This window comes from Marmota monax, unplaced genomic scaffold (assembly GCF_021218885.2).
Source record: "Marmota monax isolate L192 unplaced genomic scaffold, Marmota_monax_Labrador192_F-V1.1 WCK01_AAM20220418_F8-fsc00002, whole genome shotgun sequence".
Taxonomy (NCBI): domain Eukaryota; kingdom Metazoa; phylum Chordata; class Mammalia; order Rodentia; family Sciuridae; genus Marmota; species Marmota monax.
This window is the reverse complement of record NW_026693571.1, coordinates 36,888,506-36,907,834: the sequence shown is the minus strand read 5'-3', so window position 1 is coordinate 36,907,834 and position 19,329 is coordinate 36,888,506. Positions and strand designations below refer to the sequence as shown.

General features: G+C 37.9%; 1 pseudogene; it reads left to right on the top strand.

Moving 5' to 3' along the window:
- Positions 1–17,943: 17,943 nt before the first annotated feature.
- LOC124102724 (ribosomal protein uL24-like) lies at positions 17,944–18,350 on the top strand (annotated as a pseudogene).
- The last annotated feature ends 979 nt before the right edge of the window (positions 18,351–19,329 follow it).

Genomic DNA, 19,329 nt, shown 5'->3' with positions numbered 1-19,329 from the left:
ATGTAATCTCTGCCTTTCCTAGAACAAGAGATTTAGGAAACTGAAATGGATTAAAAAAAAAAAAAACAACTCAAGTAAATATACAACTATATTCATAATAAAATTACTGACTTTAAAAAAAAATGTTTTCATAGTGAGAGCCTGGGTGAACTTGTAACAGCAGTTCTCCTGGCAATGAGGCCTTCTTTTTGGGATGTGCCTTCAATTGGCACTCAGGACCCCATCTGTGCTAGTCAGCTTTTCATTACTGTAATAAATATCTGAGATCAAGCAAATTATGAAGAGGAAAGGTATATTTTGGCTCATGATTTCAGAGGCTTCAGTCTGTTATTGTTTGGCTATGAGGTATCCCCCAAATCTCCTGTTAATGTAAGAATCCTCAGAGGTTAAATGATTGAATTGTGAGAGCAGAAACCTAATCAGTCCACCCTAGTTTGAATGGAATGACTGGGTGGTAACTGTAGGTAGGAGGGAAGTGGCTGAAGACAGTGGGTCACTGGAAGTGTGCCCTGGAAGGGGGCATCTTCCTAGGGGGGGTCGGAGGTGGGGCTTCCTTCTTTTTCTCCTGCCTGACTCTGCCATGAACTAAGCAGGTTTCCTTTGCCATTTCCTGCCTGCATAATGTGCTGCCTCACCTTGGGCCCAAAGCAGTGGTGTCGGCCATCCATGGACTGAGAGCTCTGAAACCAGGAGCCCCAAATTAAACTTTCCTCCTTTAAGTTGTTCTTTATATATTTTGATCTTAGCAACACAAAAGCCAAAACGTGGTCCATGAAGGTCTCTTCTCATTGTTTTGGGCCTGTGGTAGCATGTCATAATGGAAGCACAAAGCAAAACAAATCCATTCATCTTGTGGGGAACCAGAAAGAAGAGGAGAAGTCTGAGGTTCTTTCAAGGGCATGCCCAATGTCTTAAAGACTTCCCACCAGACTCCAACTCTAAAGGTTTCACCATTTCTCAGTAGCACCATGCTGGGGATCGAGATTTTAGTTCATGGATCCTTTGAAAGACACTTAAGATCCAAATTATAGCATCATCCAAAATAAAAAGTCCTAAAAGTCTTCTTCTATGCTCCCATCAAAAACCAAGAAGAAAGGAACTATATATATATACAGGGAAGTTATCTGAAGCATAAATTCTTCAGTGCAAGGTGGCAGGTCTAGGACCTGAAAATTATCTTTCAGAATAGATACTAGCACCTTTTCATCCCTCTTCCCCCATCTTTGAGCATTACTGTATGTTATAGAAGATGTTATTGATGAAACTATAAATGCTGTGGAAAGGGAGGAAAGAGCATGGGTTCTATAAAATAAAGGGGTAATGCTATCCATTTACTTTTCGAAGGACTCATTTATGCCTCTAAGTTCTAACCTTGGCTTGAATTAGACAATTAGAATGCAGAATACTTTGTCACCTTTAAGTTATGCTTTAAAAGTATTCTTTTAGCCTTTTAGCAAAAGTTGCCAGAAGAGAGAAACAGATGGCATTCACTTTTAAATTCTAAAAATGTGTGAGGATTTTTCATTATATCACTTCATTCCTTCTGGACAAAGCTCCATGTGAGCAATTTTCATCTAGGGTCTAGAAGATTGTTTTTCTTCTTTAAAACCTGATTTGAATGTTTCCAATAAGAGTGATATAGTCAGTTATCCTTCCCTCCTTGCCTTGGCATTAAGGAAGTTTAGAATCAAATTTTAGCCTAAGTGTTTGAAGTAGTATACTCATGATATAGTATATGCATTAGTTTGCTTTCTTTTTTTATTATTTCTATTTTACTAATAGCCATGTCAAAATTTCATTTGAAAGGGAAAAAAATGTGGATAAGTGTAATACATGAATAGATGTCCTGTTACATGGGTCCTAAGGTTTATGGCAAACCTTTAGAAAGGAAGCAATTTGGAACTTGTTCACCTCCCATTCTAGGGAAATTCTTTCACCTAAAATTAAGTCTCATCCATACATAATTCTATGAAAGCTACAACTAAAGCCCTGAATCTTCTGATGAATTTTGCTTCTTGAACAGATCTTAGTACAAGAGGCTTAAAATTACTCCAAGAAGCGCCCATACCAAGCAGCCCCCAACTCTAGACCCAATTATTTCATGATGGACTTGCCCAACAAAGCTGTACGTGTGCAGTTATAAGATCCTTGTTCCAATGTCCATTCACCTTGAAAGTCAAGGAGTTTGACCTAAATTTTATTCCATTGCAATTAAATTGACTTATGTTCAGGATACTTCTAGATGGCATTCTGACCCATATACCCTGTTTGATAACTCTCAGAGCATTTCAAAGAAACGTTGATAGCCCTGTGCGGAATAGGGCATCTGTCACATAGCAGATGATCAATAAATTGAATTACCTTATATCACCTGTCATCATTGTCACTAAGGCAGACAGAAGTTGTCAAGTGCTCATGTTAATTTGGGCCTGTACGAGGCACTCAAGGGCCTCCAAATGCAGAGCTCACACATCCCTGCTTAGAACCCCAGGGACTTTTAGAATGCTTGTTCAAGCTCACAAAAGGCCTTTATAGGTCCTTAGGCACATTATATCATCCTCTAACCATTAAATCAATCTATTTTAATTGGATAATGACTCCATTTTGAATCTGGGAGTCCTTTCCTACCTCTCCTTGTATCTCCAATGGCAGATTCCCAAGGTCCTGACAGCAGCAAGGCTTTTTGTCTTCCCTGCAACAAGACCAATTTGCCATAATGAACTTAATATGTTTCGTCTGAGTCACATTTTTTCAGGCCTAGCAGAGAGACCCTTTGAGGCTTCGTTTCCATTAAATGAATCTAAGAGGTATGTCTGTAACTGAAGGTCAAGCGTGCAAAACACACTTAGTGCCAATTTTACTGGATGTCCAGCTGGCTTCCAGTCACTCCTGGACTATCCCAACCCCATTTTGGTAGCAGTTCATCAGCAGATTCTGGCTCCTGGAATCTGTACTGTAACCACACTCAAGCATGTCTTGTAACTCTTAGAAGATGAGCTTATTGATTTCTCATCTAAGAGTTGACCCTCATTAGGGACAAAAGAGGAAAAGATGACTTTATGAGTGATTGATTCCTTTGGCTATCATGAGAATCTTTTTAAAAAACTGATGGTTATTTATATTTAAAATGCAACTGAAGCCGAGTGTAGTGACACATGCCTATAACCCAGCAGCTTGGGAGGCTAAGGGAGGAGGAGGATCACAAGTCCAGAGCCAGCCTCAACAACTTAGTGAGGCCCTAAGGAATTTAGAGAGACCCTATCTCATATGTATATATAAAATAAACTATAAATTCTATTTTGAAAAGAAGGCAAATGTAAAATGTTTAGGAAATGCTAAATTTTAAGGGCTTTAATAGATTATTTAGTCCAGAAACATAGTAGTTTCATCCAAGCATCTATTTATTTATTTTGTCAACTTTATGATCAGGTATTTGGCTGGACATTATGAAAATCAAAGATGAAATAAAGAAGGTACTTGCATTTAAGGATTTTACAGTTTGGTTCAGGAAACAAACAAAAACTGTCAGAAAGATATGGCAAGAAGGTGCCCTTACTATTAAAAGAAAATGAGAACCAGGAGCTAGGGATATAGCCCAGTTGGTAGAGTGCTTGCCTCACATGCACAATGCCCTGGGTTCAATCCCCAGTACCACCACCACCAAAAAAAAAAAAAGTTAGAACAAAGAAAAGCCCACATAAAATGAACGCTTTTAAAATGAAGACCTAGGGGCTGGGGTTGTAGCTCAGCTGTAGAGCGCTCCTCATATAAATAAATAAATAAATAAATAAAGATATTGTGTCCAGTTACAACTAAAAAATAAATATTAAAAAATAAATAAAATGGAGACCAACTTTTCAGAAAAATAAAGTTTCGTTTCTTTTTTTTTATTAGTTGCTCAAGACAATACAATAATATTGACATATCATACATTTGATTCAAATGGGGTCAGAAAAATAAGGTTTCTTTGAGAATTTGTCTTGAAATATAAAAGGAAAAATATGAAAATAAATCATTTCCATTTTGAAAAAAAATTTAGATTATTTAATTTTACCTATATTGTAAACTTATAGAATATACAAAGAATAGGTCAAAATAATGTTTTGGTGGCAAATAACATTATAGCAGGGGAATAATATATTGAAAGTATTTTGAAAATATGCAAGAGTTTTATCAATTTTTCCTAGGACCACAGTTGACTGTAGATATTGAATCATTTTATTTTGCAGCCCTGTTTCATTGTCTTTATTGATTTTTGTGGTCTTCAATTGCCAATACTTTTAAAACTGCTAGATTCTCATTAGTCAATAGCTTTTAATGTGATTCCAACAGTTGTTTAAAAAACTTCCCTCATTTATATAAAATGCTACATTACAAGACTCACAATTTATTTTATAACTGAAAAGCCATCCAGACCAGAGGAAGGAAACTCCCATATAAAGCTGGTGGCATGTTTGGTGGAGGCTAATTTTAATAGTTGAGAGATGATTTAATTAACATTTTATATTATGATAACTATTGGTTCTTGTCAAGTTCTTAGTTATGGGGATTTGGAAAATATTCATATTCCAAAATGAATATTCCAGTATTCCAAGATAATCACCATTGTCTCCTCCTTAATAAACTAAGAACTTAGGTAACAAACTGGAAACATATTGGAACTAAAATGTTCAGTCTGTTAACTAATAAATAGTGGTTGTTGGGCTGGGATTGTGGCTCAGTGGTAGAGAGCTTGCCTAGAATGTGTAGGACCTGGGTTTGATTCTCAGCATCATATAAAAATAAAGGCGTTGTGTTGTGTCCATCTATTAAAAAAAAAAGATTCTCTCTCTCTCTCTCTCTAAAAAAAAATAAAGATAAAAATAAAAAAAATAAAATAATGGTTGTATTCCTGTTAAGGTTTAGATGTGAGGTGTCTCCCAAAAGCTCATGTGTGAGACAATGCAAGAAAGTTCAGAGGTGAAATGACTGGGTTATGAGAGCCTTAACCCAATCAGAGAATTAATTCTCTAATAGGGATTAACTAGGTGATAATTTAGGCAAGTAGATTTGGCTGGAGGTGCTGGGTCCCTGGGGACATACCTTTGGGTTTATATTTTTATTTGGCCAGTGGAGCCTCTCCCTCTCCCTCTCTCTGCTTCCTGGAGCCATGTTCCCAGGTGTTTTCCTCCACCACACTCTTCCACCATGATGTTCTATCTCACCCTGAGCCCTGAGGAATGGAGTCTACCTTCTATGGACTCAGACCTCTGAAACGGTGAACCCCCAAATAAACTTTTTCTCCTCTAATTGTTCTTGTCAGATGCTTTAGTCACAGCAGCGAGAAGCTGACTAAAACAGTTCCCTTGATTGATTCACGTGGTCCATTCCTCCATATCTATTCACATGATCAATATTAGATATACAATATGTTGGGAGCAGCCACATAGGAGCTGAGCGCCCCCTAGCTTTGAGTGATGGGAATGTGGAGGTGTGGCAAGCCAGCCATGGGCTGTGTGTGTGAGCTGTGAGCATTTTGAGCCCACAAAGCAGTCTGGACTGGCCATGCAGCTTCTGTCTGGGCTGTGCACGTATGTGTCCCTTTTGCTTGCTCTGCCTTTGATCATCACACAGCACATGATATGGGTGTGGCCTTCCAAGATGTCAGTCAACCTGCTGACCTGCAAGACATCAGAAGCTAGACTCCACCCTCTGAAACCTGACCCCTTGCCTCATTTGAATGGCTTCTCCCCATTAAAACTGGTTTCCAGGCCTGCTCTCTTTCTTGCCTGCCTTTGCCTCCTTTGTGGGAGCTGGGTCAGAGGAGCTGTCACAGAACCCAAAGAAAAAGGTAGTCTCTGTGTGCTTATTTTGTGCCAGCCCAGTTCATGTGGAGTGACCCTGACTGGTTTAGTCATGTGTCGTGACAGTAATATATATTTGTATATGAGTATATAATATATATATATATATATATATGATATATATTACATATGGTATATTATATGTCACTATATATTATTAATGTATATTTATATTGTATGTATAATATACAAAGGTATATTATCCTTAAGTAGACTAGTGGTTATCAAATTTGTTTGCATTGCATTTCTTTCACTTCCAACAAAACATGTACTGAGGTTTTCCAATTTTAAATCTAATGAAGGGCCCTTTTAACATACGATCAGCTCTAAACTAATCATGAATCTAGAAAGATGCTACTTTTGTTATGCCTATTGTATTAATCTCATAAAATTTCAATTTTTACTGGATGCTACAGAGAAGTTTACAAGTTGTTTTAGTGCTATCCAAACATGGTTTTAGTGTAGCAATAAAGATGTTCCTGGAGTAGAGAATTCCCCTGAACCTACTTTGCAAATCATTTGTTAGCTTATTAAATCACTATCAGGAAGAAAATTCAGAACTTTAGGTAGATTATACACAAGCATTTATAAGAGGCACATGATACAAAAATATATCACCCTTAAAATTACAGAACATTTATTATGCTTATATAGTATGAAAAAATATTATTTAAGTCTTAATGGAAAACAGTTTGAAAAAACAGAACCAGACTAGCATCAAAAGTGAGAATATCAAATTAACAGAGACCAAATATGTCCAAGTCCTGTGCCAGACTGAGAAGCTTTAGGGACTGCTGATTTAGGGACCCTCTCTTAGTTTCAAGTGGTAACAATCTAACACAAGCCAGTTTTACTCAATAATGGGAATTTATAACCTCATAAAATCAAGCTAAGCACGAATGATGTTATAGGCTCAGAAATAACAACACCAGCCCCTGGGTACTATCAAGTCTGTCCATTTCTGTTTAGCCTCTCTGTTTTCAATCTGACTGCATCACCCCCCTCTCTTTATTAGTGCGTAATACATATGCATAATAGTGGGGTTCATTTTGACATAGTCACAAAAGCCTGCAATATAATTTGCTCCACCTCAGTCCCCAGTGCTTCCCACTTCCCTCCTCTCATCCCTCCCTCTGTTCCCCTCCCTCTATTCCACTGGTCTTCCTTCTATTGGTTTCTAGTTTTTTTTTTTTCCAAATTAGATATACATAAAGGTCAAACACACTGTGGTGCATTCATATATGTACATAGCATAATTTGGTCAACTTCATTTCACTGTTACTCTCTTCCTGTTTCTTCTCCACTCCTCAATTCCTTTCCTCTCCTGCAATGATCATGGGATTCCGCCCTCCCTACCCACATTTTTTTTTCTTAAGCCTTGACACTTGTTTTTGAAGGTCATTAAATACACCCAAAATTGTTTAGCTGCTAAAATTAGAGCTTAGCTTTCTTTAAACAATCAGCCCACCCAATATACAAGTAAGTATACATTGATCCTTTTCATTGCTGTAGACTTTAAGCTAGGAGTGCAATAGGAAAAGCAAAAATCTCCAACAAGTTTACCCTCTAATTAAGGAGATGAGATAAAGACATACCAAGGAGAAGAATGCATGGCAGTGTAGTGTATGTACATGGTTCATCAATTTGATGGGTGACATTTAAGGGAGTGATCAGCTGCATAGACTTCCTGGCACTAATAGGGTAGGGACAACATCGCAATTAAGCAATCATGACATTCCTTTTCAGTCATTCTCACATTCCTTGGTGCTGAGTTCTGTAAGCTTCAGTCCCCATTTGTGGCAAGTATACTTAAATTAAGGTCATGCTAGGTTCTGTGACAACAAAACTCGTATTACTTAATGATAAAAGCTTAAAAATGGGTGTTCATGACCAGTAAGTAGTGATTCAGAAGCTCAGGCTTCTTTTGTCCTGTGGCTCTGGGTCTGCAAGGCAAGGCTGCTCAGGATGTTTTTCCTGGGAAGAACATGCACAGCAGGTTTTTGTGAACCAAATCTGGACACAGAGCTGGATTGTCTGCAAGTCAAGGAACAGCAGTGGTTGCCGGCCATCACCAGGAGCTAGGACAGAAGCATGGAACCTTCAAAAAAAGCCAGGACAGAACCTTCAAAGAAGACCAACCCTGCCAACACCTGAACTTCAGACTCCTGTCCTCCAGAACTGTGAGAGAGTAAATTTCTGCCCTTTCAAGGCATCCACTTTATGGTAATTTGTTATGGCAGCTCTGGGAAACTAAAACATAGGTTAGATATTTATTTACAGTATAGATGCTTTCCTTTTTATAAACTTTCAACTTGTACATTTTCATGCATATAAAAAAGGCATGAACATTATGAGTACCATGACCCTACCCATTGCCAAAAATTGGGATAACAGCTGCTTATATAAAATCACTTTGGTCTTATAAACAATTTTGAGAACACTTTCCAGAACTCGGCCAGGGTGCCAGTAAAGGAGCTTCTGAATCATTCACATTATTTGTGTATATTCATCTCATGAGAGATGCATCTAACTGCAAGGCATCCATGGAAGGAATAGAAAATCATATATAACATCACTCTTTCAACTCATGTCTCAGTAAGTTGGAGTTTTGCCTCTTACACATGAACATTCAAAATCCAGAAACAAGTAATACCTGCAGACCTCTTTTCAAAAAGCTAGTCCAGGTTCAGTGCCTCTGAGATTCAGTTTAGGAAAACTGAAGGTCAACCTGCTAAACAGAGGTGTTGCTAAGTTTTTCAGATTGTCCAATCCCATGATACCAATGAACTTGACTCCAGTGTCACCAGTGACAGGGCTGCATCTCACGGCTGGGACATGTTGAAGACCTGGCCTCACTTCCCAATCATCTAGTCTTCTCCATTGTAGTGAATCAGACATACATGCTTGAGGGTAGGAGGCAGATACTCAGGATGGCTTTATAAACAGTTATTCCTTTCACTTTTTCTTCTGATAATACACTTAGCACTTCCAGAATGCAGTTCCTTTTATAGGAGCTTCCTGTTTTTATTGAGAAATTGGGATAAGCAGCTAAAACTGGTATGCCTTAGGATTTTGTACCTGATTACAATTGCATTTTTGGAAGAACATACCTGTACCTGTTTTCAATTTCAGTTTCATGCAAGAAATTCTACTCAGGTACCATTCACCAATGCAAACCTTATGGTTTATCTCAGAATAAAAATGAATGAACTGAGATGACATCACTTCTCAAGAAGAAATGATAGAGTGAAGAATAGGCAAGATTCCTTCTACTGAACCAGGAAGTATTAAGATAGCACTAATTGCAAAGACTCCTCCTATCCATCCTTTCCAAGCACAGGCAATGATGAAAACAATTTCCTGCACTTTATCATTTGAATGAACTCTTGTATAGACATGTGTTCCATTTTAATAGAGGTGCGGTGAGAGAAGAAATTGTATACAAACTGTATAGTCAACCAGAGTGGATAAGTTCCTTGCAGAGATGGAAAGAATTACATTGCTGACCACATAAATTTGATTTGGGACACATGACAGGATCTTATGATCTATTTCCATGTTGTTTATAATGCCGGGACCTTTTGCTTCTCAGAGTGGTCCCATGTAATTCTTTTTCCCCTGCTGGTTTGTTTGTTAGTTTAAGTAAGTACCTTTGACAAGGGAGTTCTTGGAATTGGGTCATGTATAATGTTTGTGGCAGAAGAAGAGGCGCTGCCAATAAACAACAACGACAACATACTAATGGAGTGTGAAGTTTATAAATGGAAGGTCTACTTGAACTAAAAATGGAAAATTCAAGTAATGAATCTTAATAAAAAAGTGACCATCTTAAAGAGTGTGAGTTTCTCAGGGTTTCGAAGACGCTTTATTTTACTTGCTTTAAGACCTTAACTCTCAAAAGAGCAAAAGAAGAAAATAAAATGTAGGCTCAAAATTTCAAACACTCTTCTAAATTAGGACAATTTCCACCCCCGCCCCCCAGGAGTATTGCCTTTCCATTTGGATCTGATAATATTTAGGAAAATGCTCCAGAGTTTGGGAATTTTATTTTAATATGAATGTATCTAAATTGTTTCTAAAATTCTCTTAACTGGCTTGTTATTTTTTCTAATAAAAATACCACCAAAATGGTTACAGTCTTAAAGAATTTATTACACCTAAGTAAGATTCCAGAAAAGCTTATATCTCAGACAAATTACACACAAGGTGAGTCAGTTTTCCATTGCTGCAACAAATACCTGAGAAAATCAACTTAAAAAAGATGAAGGACTTATTTTGGCTCACAGTTTTGGAGGTTTTTGTCCATGGTTGGTTGGCCCATTTCTTTTGGACCTATTGTAAGGCAGAACATTATACTGGGAGTGTGTGGTGGATGCCACCCATTCAACTCATGGGTAGGAGCAGAAGAAGAAAGAAGAAGAAGAAGGAAAAGGAGGAGAAGAAGAGAAGGAAGGAGGAGAAGAAGAAGAGGCAGAAGAGGAGGAAGAGAAGGAAGAAGAGGAAAGACCAGTGTCTTTCAATCTCCTTTAAGAACACATCCCTAATGTCATAAAAACTCCCACCAGGCCCCCCTCCTAAAGGCTAACACCTTCCCATAGCACCGCAGTTGAGGACCAATACACGGTCCTTTGGGGGAACATTCTAGATCCAAGCTATAGCACATGGCAATTAACAAAAAGGCCAAGATCAAAACCATTCATAGGTGGACAGAGATTATCCTAATGGTCCCTGGCAAAGCATCAGTCTTTTAGGTCATAGAACTTGGTGAGGTAGCATAGGTTCTAATTAATTTAAAAGGCTGAATTTCTGATTTGCTGTGTGAATTGATACAACCACATCATTTTGTACTGCTAGTAACTATTACCAATTATTTCTCTCTTAAGGCAAAGCTAGGAAGGAAATATAATTTAAAATTGAATTTTAAAAAAAGGAAGAAAGAAAAACCAGAATCCTTAGTTAAGAATTTTAAAAACAGCTTCTTGGAATTCCAAGCAATTAACTCAGTCAGCCAATAGAGGAAATTGTAAAATAGTTGCCTCTGTTTCTCCAAGGTTTTTAGTGTCTTTTGTCTTTGATTCAGAGTGCATTTCAAGGTGCTCAAATAAACCTGATTGTTCCCAGTTATATAGGTCACCAAAATACTTTACTCGGGAACATAGAAGTCACTGAGAAACGCCGTACATAAAAGTGACATAATTTTTAAAGTTTAAAATTAAATAATGCAAACCAAAACAATAAGAAACCATTTCAAAAATCTATCTATCTTTCTTTCTTTCTGGTGAAATTTTGCATAATTCTAAAACTTCTTTTCAATAATTCTTTGGGTTTACATATGCAACTAGAATTTATCATTTTTTTTATAATCAGAAAAATAACTATAAAAGAAGGATAAAAACATTTTAAAAACCCCTCCCAGAAGGGGATATCTTCTGTCACTCACCACACCTCCCTTGCCAAAGAAGGATCTGGTAAAACCTAGATTCAGATCACATCTAACTCCCTTATGAAGTATCTTCATTTCAGAAGGTGTTTCTGATATGAGAAAATTTAAAGCTCCCCTGAACTCAGACCAGGTAGGCAGAGATCCAACAGTTCTCTTTATCTTTTCCTGCTTTGGGAGAGCTTGCTTCGTATTTGGGGAGAACAACAACAACAACAAAAAAGAATTGAAAAGAACTGATGTTTATGGATGGGAAGAAGGGTTGCTTTTGTTTCAGTGTAAGAACCAGGAAGCATTGTATAATTGCTTTTACAGATGAAGTTTAAGTCATATTTACACATGAATGTGGTTTCCTCTAAGTCCCTGGGAACCAACATGGACAATGGGAAAGACAGATGTATTTTGTTTCCAAAGATCCAATCTTATGTTGCCCTGGAATTGTGGACTCCTGCTGCTTTGGATCTGCTGGTTGGTCCTCAGCACCATCTCTAAGACCCAGCAGAATCCCTTACAGAATGGGAGAGTGTGGTCACCTTTAAAGTCTGTGGAGTTTTGAATAACAAAAATGAATCAAATGCAGAATAATTATAATCAGCTTTGGAAACATTCTTTACAGTATTCTACTAGGATGTAATTGCTATTTCTTGGAGGCTAACAAGCTTTTGATGGAGGCCAAAAAAAAAAAAAAAAAAAAAAAGACTTGGTATGTATTTAAAAGATTCATTTTCACAATGCTACTTTTAAAGGGACAATTCAATTTTCTTTATCCCTGAATGGTGAACATTGTAAAGTCTTTATAGAGACAGAATGGCCAGAAAGAAAGCATTTGTTTTCATTAGATGAGAAACCTTGACAGATTGAAACATAAAATTTAGTGTGAGAATTCTTCTACTTAACTCTATTAAAATTTTTCAGAAAGCCATACTATAGATTTCCTTCCCTACAGTTGAGCACCATGATGATTTCTGTAAAGAGCATGTCTTTTGGAATCTGCAGAAGTCTTTCTATGTTCCAAATTCTGTGGAATGTGAAAGCCAAGCTCATCTTGCTAAAGCTAATAATTTAAAATTCAGGCTCATACAATGATATTAAAAGTGACTTTCTAAAGAATTATTAAAAATTCAAACTATGAAATTTAGACAAATAGGGAATTTTTTTTTTTTTTTTTTTTTTTTTTTTTTTGCATTTCCTCACTTTATATAACTCTAAAGTCATGGCATTTTAAACTTAGGTTATTGTTCAAGTGTGGTTGACTCATTCACCATGAAAAGAAGAATTATTTCGTAGATAATTCAAAAACCTCTTCCCTCATCTCCCTCCCCACACTTACAAGCACAAACAATGCAAATTTTATCAAAAGTCTCAAATCTTTCATTTTCTCACGAGCAGTTGATCCTACCAGAGGGTGGAGATACAAAATGAAAATAGATAAATTCGTTGTGTGGAAGCTTTATTTTGTCCTAAAATGTTCTTGAACAGGAGAAAAATTCCAAACTCATACGGAGAATTTAGTGGGGAAAGGAATCCTTCAATGTCTGGGTGACCCTGGGAAGGCCGGTCACCCAGAGATCTGGGCCCTGGTGTCAGCTTCTTCTCACTATGGACCATGCTGGCTTTGGCAGTGACATGCCTGGGACCTGCCTGGGCCCAAAGTAAGAGCCTTACAAATATAAACTTATTCAATTTAAAGGCGTTGGTTTCATTGTTCAAAATGTTTTTTCCCAACCTCTCATTTCAAAATTTAGATGTCCTCAATGTAGAAAATTTAAGAAACAGGAAAAAGGAAAAGCCAAATAAACTTCTTATTTAACATCTGGTAGTAACCTCTGATTATATTGCCTTCTAGATCTTTCCCTGCTATAGTTTGAATGTGTCCCCTCCAAGGTACAGATATTGCTAATGCAGTAGTCTTAAGAGGTGGGGCCCTTTCAAGGTGATTAGGCCATGAGTGCTGGCTCCTCTCTAGTCAGCCTTGTAAAGGGACTTCATAAAGGAACTGGTTCTCTCTTCCTACTCCACCTTCTGTCATGTGAGGACTCAGCAAGAAAGCCCTTATCAGACACCAGCACACCAAGAACTTGTATTTCTCAGAACCGGTGGGGGGGAAAAATCTGTTCTTTACAAATTACCTAGTCTCAGGTATTCCGTTATAGCAGCACAAAATAGAATAATACACGTATCATACATACTTTCTATAGCATACTATTTATGTGATCATCATTGAAATTTTCCTATGCTCCTTAGTAGCTGTTTCTGTCATTTCTACAATATGATTTTTTTGATGTCAGTACCCATATTTCTATGCATGTACTCAACATAATTTATTTTGTAAATCTCCTGTGGTTAGATTTAGTTTGTTTCTAGGCTTTCTGTAATTATAACTAACAGTGAAATGGAAAGCATTTGAAAATGCTCACAGTTCTCACTCTAGAGAGAAAAGTAGATCAAGCCTCTTAAGTGCCAAACCCTTGTAAAGGTTACTGATTCCCTGCTGGTGTAGACATGGGGTGCATCTAACCTTGATGTGACATATTAACTAATAAACCTGAAAGGCAGCACTGTTTTTTATTTCCACTTTGAAAATGTTCCACAGACTATGACAGTGTTTACCATGTTTACAAATGATAAATTCAGTTGGTTTCAATCATAAAAACAAAATCTTTAAACCGAATGTGTGCAGTGTCCCTTGTTCAATACTTGGCAGTGTACCCATTCTGTGCTGGTTGGTTTAGCATCTCATTATTTTCTTTGTGTCCACCAGAGGCCAGGCACATATCTGTGGAAGCCACTAGGGAAGGAGGTCAGGCCTTGGCATCACCCTTCTCATAGCTGCCTCCCTAAAATTCATGCTCTGATCTGTGAAGGGAAATAAACAATAATTACCCTATAGGGTTGTTGGAAAAATAAAATGGAAGGTAGACATATAAACATGACTTATGATCTCTAAAACTTCAGGCAAACACAATTCTCATCATCGTCATTCTCATACAAACAAAATGGTAGTATCTCATATATGTGTGCATTTACTTAGTTGGATTCTGTAAGTAATTTCTACTAGGAACAGTGGTGAAGAAGGAAGGACAGGAGATAGTGACACTGTCCCTTGTGGGTCTCAGTCTTAGCCCAAGCTTTGAAGGGGACTGTCCTCCAATTTTTTTTCATCTATGTTTGTCACAGGGTGAGTTCATCATCTGGGAAAGGAGACCTACACAGCTTCCTGTGACGTGGTCCCTGAATGTAAGCTATGGTCTTCACTTGGTGCTCCATGTTGGATATTTCCAAGAGCAACTTTGATTATATATACATGTGTTTTGCCTTATCTACAGAATTTGGGACAGAAATCCATTGCTGCCCTTCTCAGAAGTATCTCCACTGTTTATCCTCATTTTATGGAATAAGATGCTGGTACTTAAGAGATTGCCAGTCATTGGAGTTTGCAGGATCACATTTTGTAGAAATGATGATCCGGTCAACATTACTACAAAATGGTGGCATGCTCAAAGACTTCCTTATTGACCCCAGAGGGTATCCTATTAGGTCATGAAACAATGTCTCATTGATGTCAAGGTCCCCCTTTCTCACAGAAGTTCCCGTGAGTGAAGGTAACCGTGAAAAATGGGATTTACCAAAACCCAGAGAACAAAAATCAAATATAAGGGGAACAAAATGTCTTGTAAATCCACTTATAATAAAGGATCATTCAAGAACCTAGGATTTAGACCAGAGACCCTGTGCCTAATAGAAGAAAAAGTAGGCCCAAATCTTTATCATGTCGGATTAGGCCCCAATTTCCTTAACAAGACTCTAAAGCACAAGAAGCAAAATAAAGAATAAATAAATGGGATAGATTCAAACTAAAAAGATTCTTTTCAGCAAAAGAAACAATCAATGAGGTGAAGAGAGAGGTTACATTTTGGGAGCAAATTTTTGCCACACGTAAAATAGAGCACTAATCTCTAGGATATATAAAGAACTCCAAAAACTTAACACCAAAAAAAAACAAACAACCCAACTAATAAATGGGCTAAGGAGCTGAACAGACACTTCTCAGAAGAAGATATATAATTGAACAACAAATATATGAAAAAATGTTCAACATCTCTAGTAATTAGAGAAATTCAAGCCAAAACTACTCTAAGATTTCATCTCATTCCAGTCAGAATGGCAGTTTTCAAGAATATAAGCAACAATAAGTGTTGGCAAGGATGTGGGGGGAAAAGGCACATTCATACACTGCTGGTAGGACTACAAATTGGTGCAACCACTCTGGAAAACAGTATGGAGATTCCTTAGAAAACTTGGAATCAAACCACTATTTGATCCAGCTATCCCACTCCTCTGTCTATACCCAAAAGACTTAATAACAGCATACTACAGGGACACAGCCACTTCAATATTTATAGCAGCACAACTCACAATTGCTAAACTGTGGAACCAACTTAGATGCCCTTCAATAGATAAATGGATAAAGAAACTGTGGTATATATACACAAAGAAATAACTCAGTATTCAAAGAGAATGAAATTATGGCATTTGCAGGTAAATGGACAAAGTTGGAGAATATCATGCTAAGTGAAATAAGCCAATCCCCCCAAAACAGGAGCCAAACATTTTCTCTGCTGAGTGGATGGGGTAGGGGGAGCATGGGATGAGTGGAGGAACTTTGGATGGGGCAAAGGGGAGGGGGAGAAGAAGCAAGGGGGTAGAAAAGAAGGTGGAATGAGACAGACATCACTACCCTAGGTACATGTATGGTTGCATGAACGGTGTGACTACTTCATGTACAAACAGAGAAGTAAAAAATCCTGCTACATTTGTGTACAATGAATCAAAGAGCTTTCTACTGTCATGTATAACTGATTCAAACGAATAATAAAAAAAGAACATAAAAGATCATTTGTCCTGAATAAGCATTCGCCTCCTTGCCCTTCATCTCCCCTGTGATTTCCTGTGTGTTGGGGTGGAGGAGGCTGAGGTCTGTCCTGAGGAGGGCTGAGGAATGGATGTTTGGGAGTTGGCTTGGTCACCAGGGACAGCTAGACTACAAGAGGACACAGTTTGCCTTTGGTTTGAAGATTTGGATAACTTTTCACCTTATTCTTTGCAAAAGGGTTAATGTTCTTGTGGTTCCTGGCTCGTGGGGATAGCTCTTCTGTGACTGACAGTTTTATGGGGTGAATTTAATCCAGGATAACATTTTACCAGTTCACCAGGTAAACCCGGCTTTTCCTTGTCTCCGTGGGAAATTTAGTGTGAAACCCTTTTAGTCACAGGTGAAAATTGTCTGTATCGCAGATGTGGTTTCTTACCACCAAAAAATAAAACCCGTGTCCTGCTTGGGAAAGAAAGCACCCAAATCCAAACCGCCTTTCCTTTTCATAAGCAACTTTCAGCCAAAAGGAAAAGCAGTTTTATTTTTTGTGAACCCACAAAAATGTGATATTCACCAGTGAGGAAATCACATTTGTACAACTGTATTAGAGGATTTAAAGATGTTTTTCTCATCCAGGCAAATGGGAGCATTCCACTTGGAAGTGCTTTGGGGACAGAAGTGACGGGGAGAGCTCTTATAGGAAGGAAATGGTTTTCCTTGCTGTGGAAGTAGACTTTGCTCTAAAAGTAAACCTGGAGGCCTCCTGTTCTCTCTGCAGTTGTCGATCTATCACAGATTCAGTTTCAAGAAGGACTCCCATAGACTCCATCCTGAACATTCTCTTAGCTGAACATTTTAGATGGAGTTAGGCTATGGCTTGAAAAATTGGCATGAAAGTGTGCACATGACAAGACCACTTCCTTCATTCCTTTTCTATGTGGCAGAATTTGCATCTCAACAATTGGTCTATAATGTTGATGCAGGAGAGTGTCACATTCACATAGAAGCTTCATAAATGCTCCAGGTGTTGATAGAAATTTTATAGCTACAGACAGGAAAGGAGGCTACTCTCTACCTGGTGCGGATATTGACAGACCCACAAATTTCTCCTCCTTTTTAAAAATATCCCATTAGTCTGTGTATGTATGATTCTCAGGATCCCATCAGCACTTTTACATTTAGATCATTTCCCTGGGTCTGCTGAGACGAGCATCTGCTGCCATGACCTTAATATATGGATGCAAATTCACGTATTGCTCTAACTAGAGTCCAGAATGAACCACCTTGTGCTCACAGGTAAGGTTTGATAAGAAAAAGGCACACTTTGACCTGCAGCCACCATTAGCCATATTTGTTTAGGCATTCATAACTGTGTCCACAGCCTTCGTGCGATACTTTCCTACAAGGCAAGAGGAGGGAATAGAAGGTAAATATAAATCACTTCTAGGAGTGAGTCATGGAATGACAGGGCTGGGCCTGAGGTCCTGGTGCTGCTTTCTGGTCTGAGGGCTGGTACTCATGGCCCAGTAGGGAGAGGGGCTAAGTTGGTGGGTAGCAGAGTTTAAATCACCTGCTTTGAGAAACAATTGTGATATCTGGTCTTACGGGGAAGAACTTCAGGTTACTTCTATTCAAATTCCCCCTGGGACTTCCCAAGGAAGCTTCATGTTCATGTGCCATGCTGTGTTTTGAAATTTCTTTCTTTCCTAGCGAAAACAAAGCCCAAACCCTAAAACCTTGGAGTGTTATTTCTTTTTACCACCCTTCCTGCAGTGGCAGTGGTTGAAATGAAGTTCAATGGCTTCGTGACTTCTGGCCAAAGCAAGAATCATAAAAGACATCTGAAGCACCTCCCCACATTTGCAGGAAGATATGTCTCCCTCTTTTTCCAAAGAGCTGAGACAGAGGAATAATGCTTCATTCAAGCCCATCTGTAAGGATGGTGAAGTTCTCATCTGAGGGCATCATAAAAGTCAGCAGATTGGCAAAGTAGTTCGGGCTTACAAGAGAAACTATATCATTCATGTTGAACAGGTACAGTGGGAAAGGGTTAATGGCTTTAACCCCAGCAAGGTGATTATCACTAAAACTAGACCAAGGCTGCAAAAAGATACGGGGACAGAAAGTCAAATCTCATCAAGTACGAAGGCAAAAGAGCAAGTATAAAGAAGAAGTCATTGAGAAGATGCAGGAATTAAGAAATCCCTTATATATTTTTTCACCAGACATTGCCAAAAAAAAAACAACAACAAAAAAAAAAACAGAATTTAACCCTCAAAGAGAAGTCTCTTTGAAAGTTTCCTCAAAATATATAGTACATATATTTGGATAAGAAAGGATCTGAGTGGAAGTGGATAGCTACAGTCAGATACTTTTAACTCAAATTCTAATCAATCAGTTGTTTAACGTGTACTAAAAATGAACAAGTCTTAGTAAAGCAAAATGGAAAGACTTACAGGCAAAATTCATATTTACGTTGTGTTTTCTTTTGTCCAGGGGACTCCTTTATAACTGAATATGAGAATAGTGTGAACCCCAGTTGATAGAGCCAAGAGCATAACTGAAGAACGGGAGGCAGCTAAGAATATCTGGGTCCCTGTGTGATGAAAGGAACGGAATTGCTGTGTAACTGGATTTATGGTCCTTCAGTGTTCAATGCTATGTTCAAAAACAACAATGCTATCTGCATCCTGGTAAAAGTTAACTATGCACTTTGTTCTTTCAATGAAAAGAAAAGGCAAGGATGTCATTCTTTTGCCTTCAAAGGAGGATTCTAGACAACTGAATTATACAAGTCTAGAAGGAACATAAACCCTTCTTAGGGATAACTTAATACAAATGAATGGGCTGCTTAAATTTATGCCATATATGTTAATCTTGTGTGAGTTTAGCCTTTAAAGTACTATGATTATTGTTCAATAAAATAATAGTAAGAGATGTGACTTCAGATAAGACAGTTTTCATAACATCCAATGGAGAGTTACAATCCCTAGGAGCAAATTATCCAGCTTTCTGTTCGCTTCTGAGAGTTTCTAAAAAATAATAAAAATAAATAAATGAACAAAAAAAATAAAAAGAAAAAAAATGAGTTCTTTGTTTCATTGCAACATGTTGCAACAGTTGTATATGAGAAATTCCACACCACACAGAAGGTAACAAAGATTGAACATAGA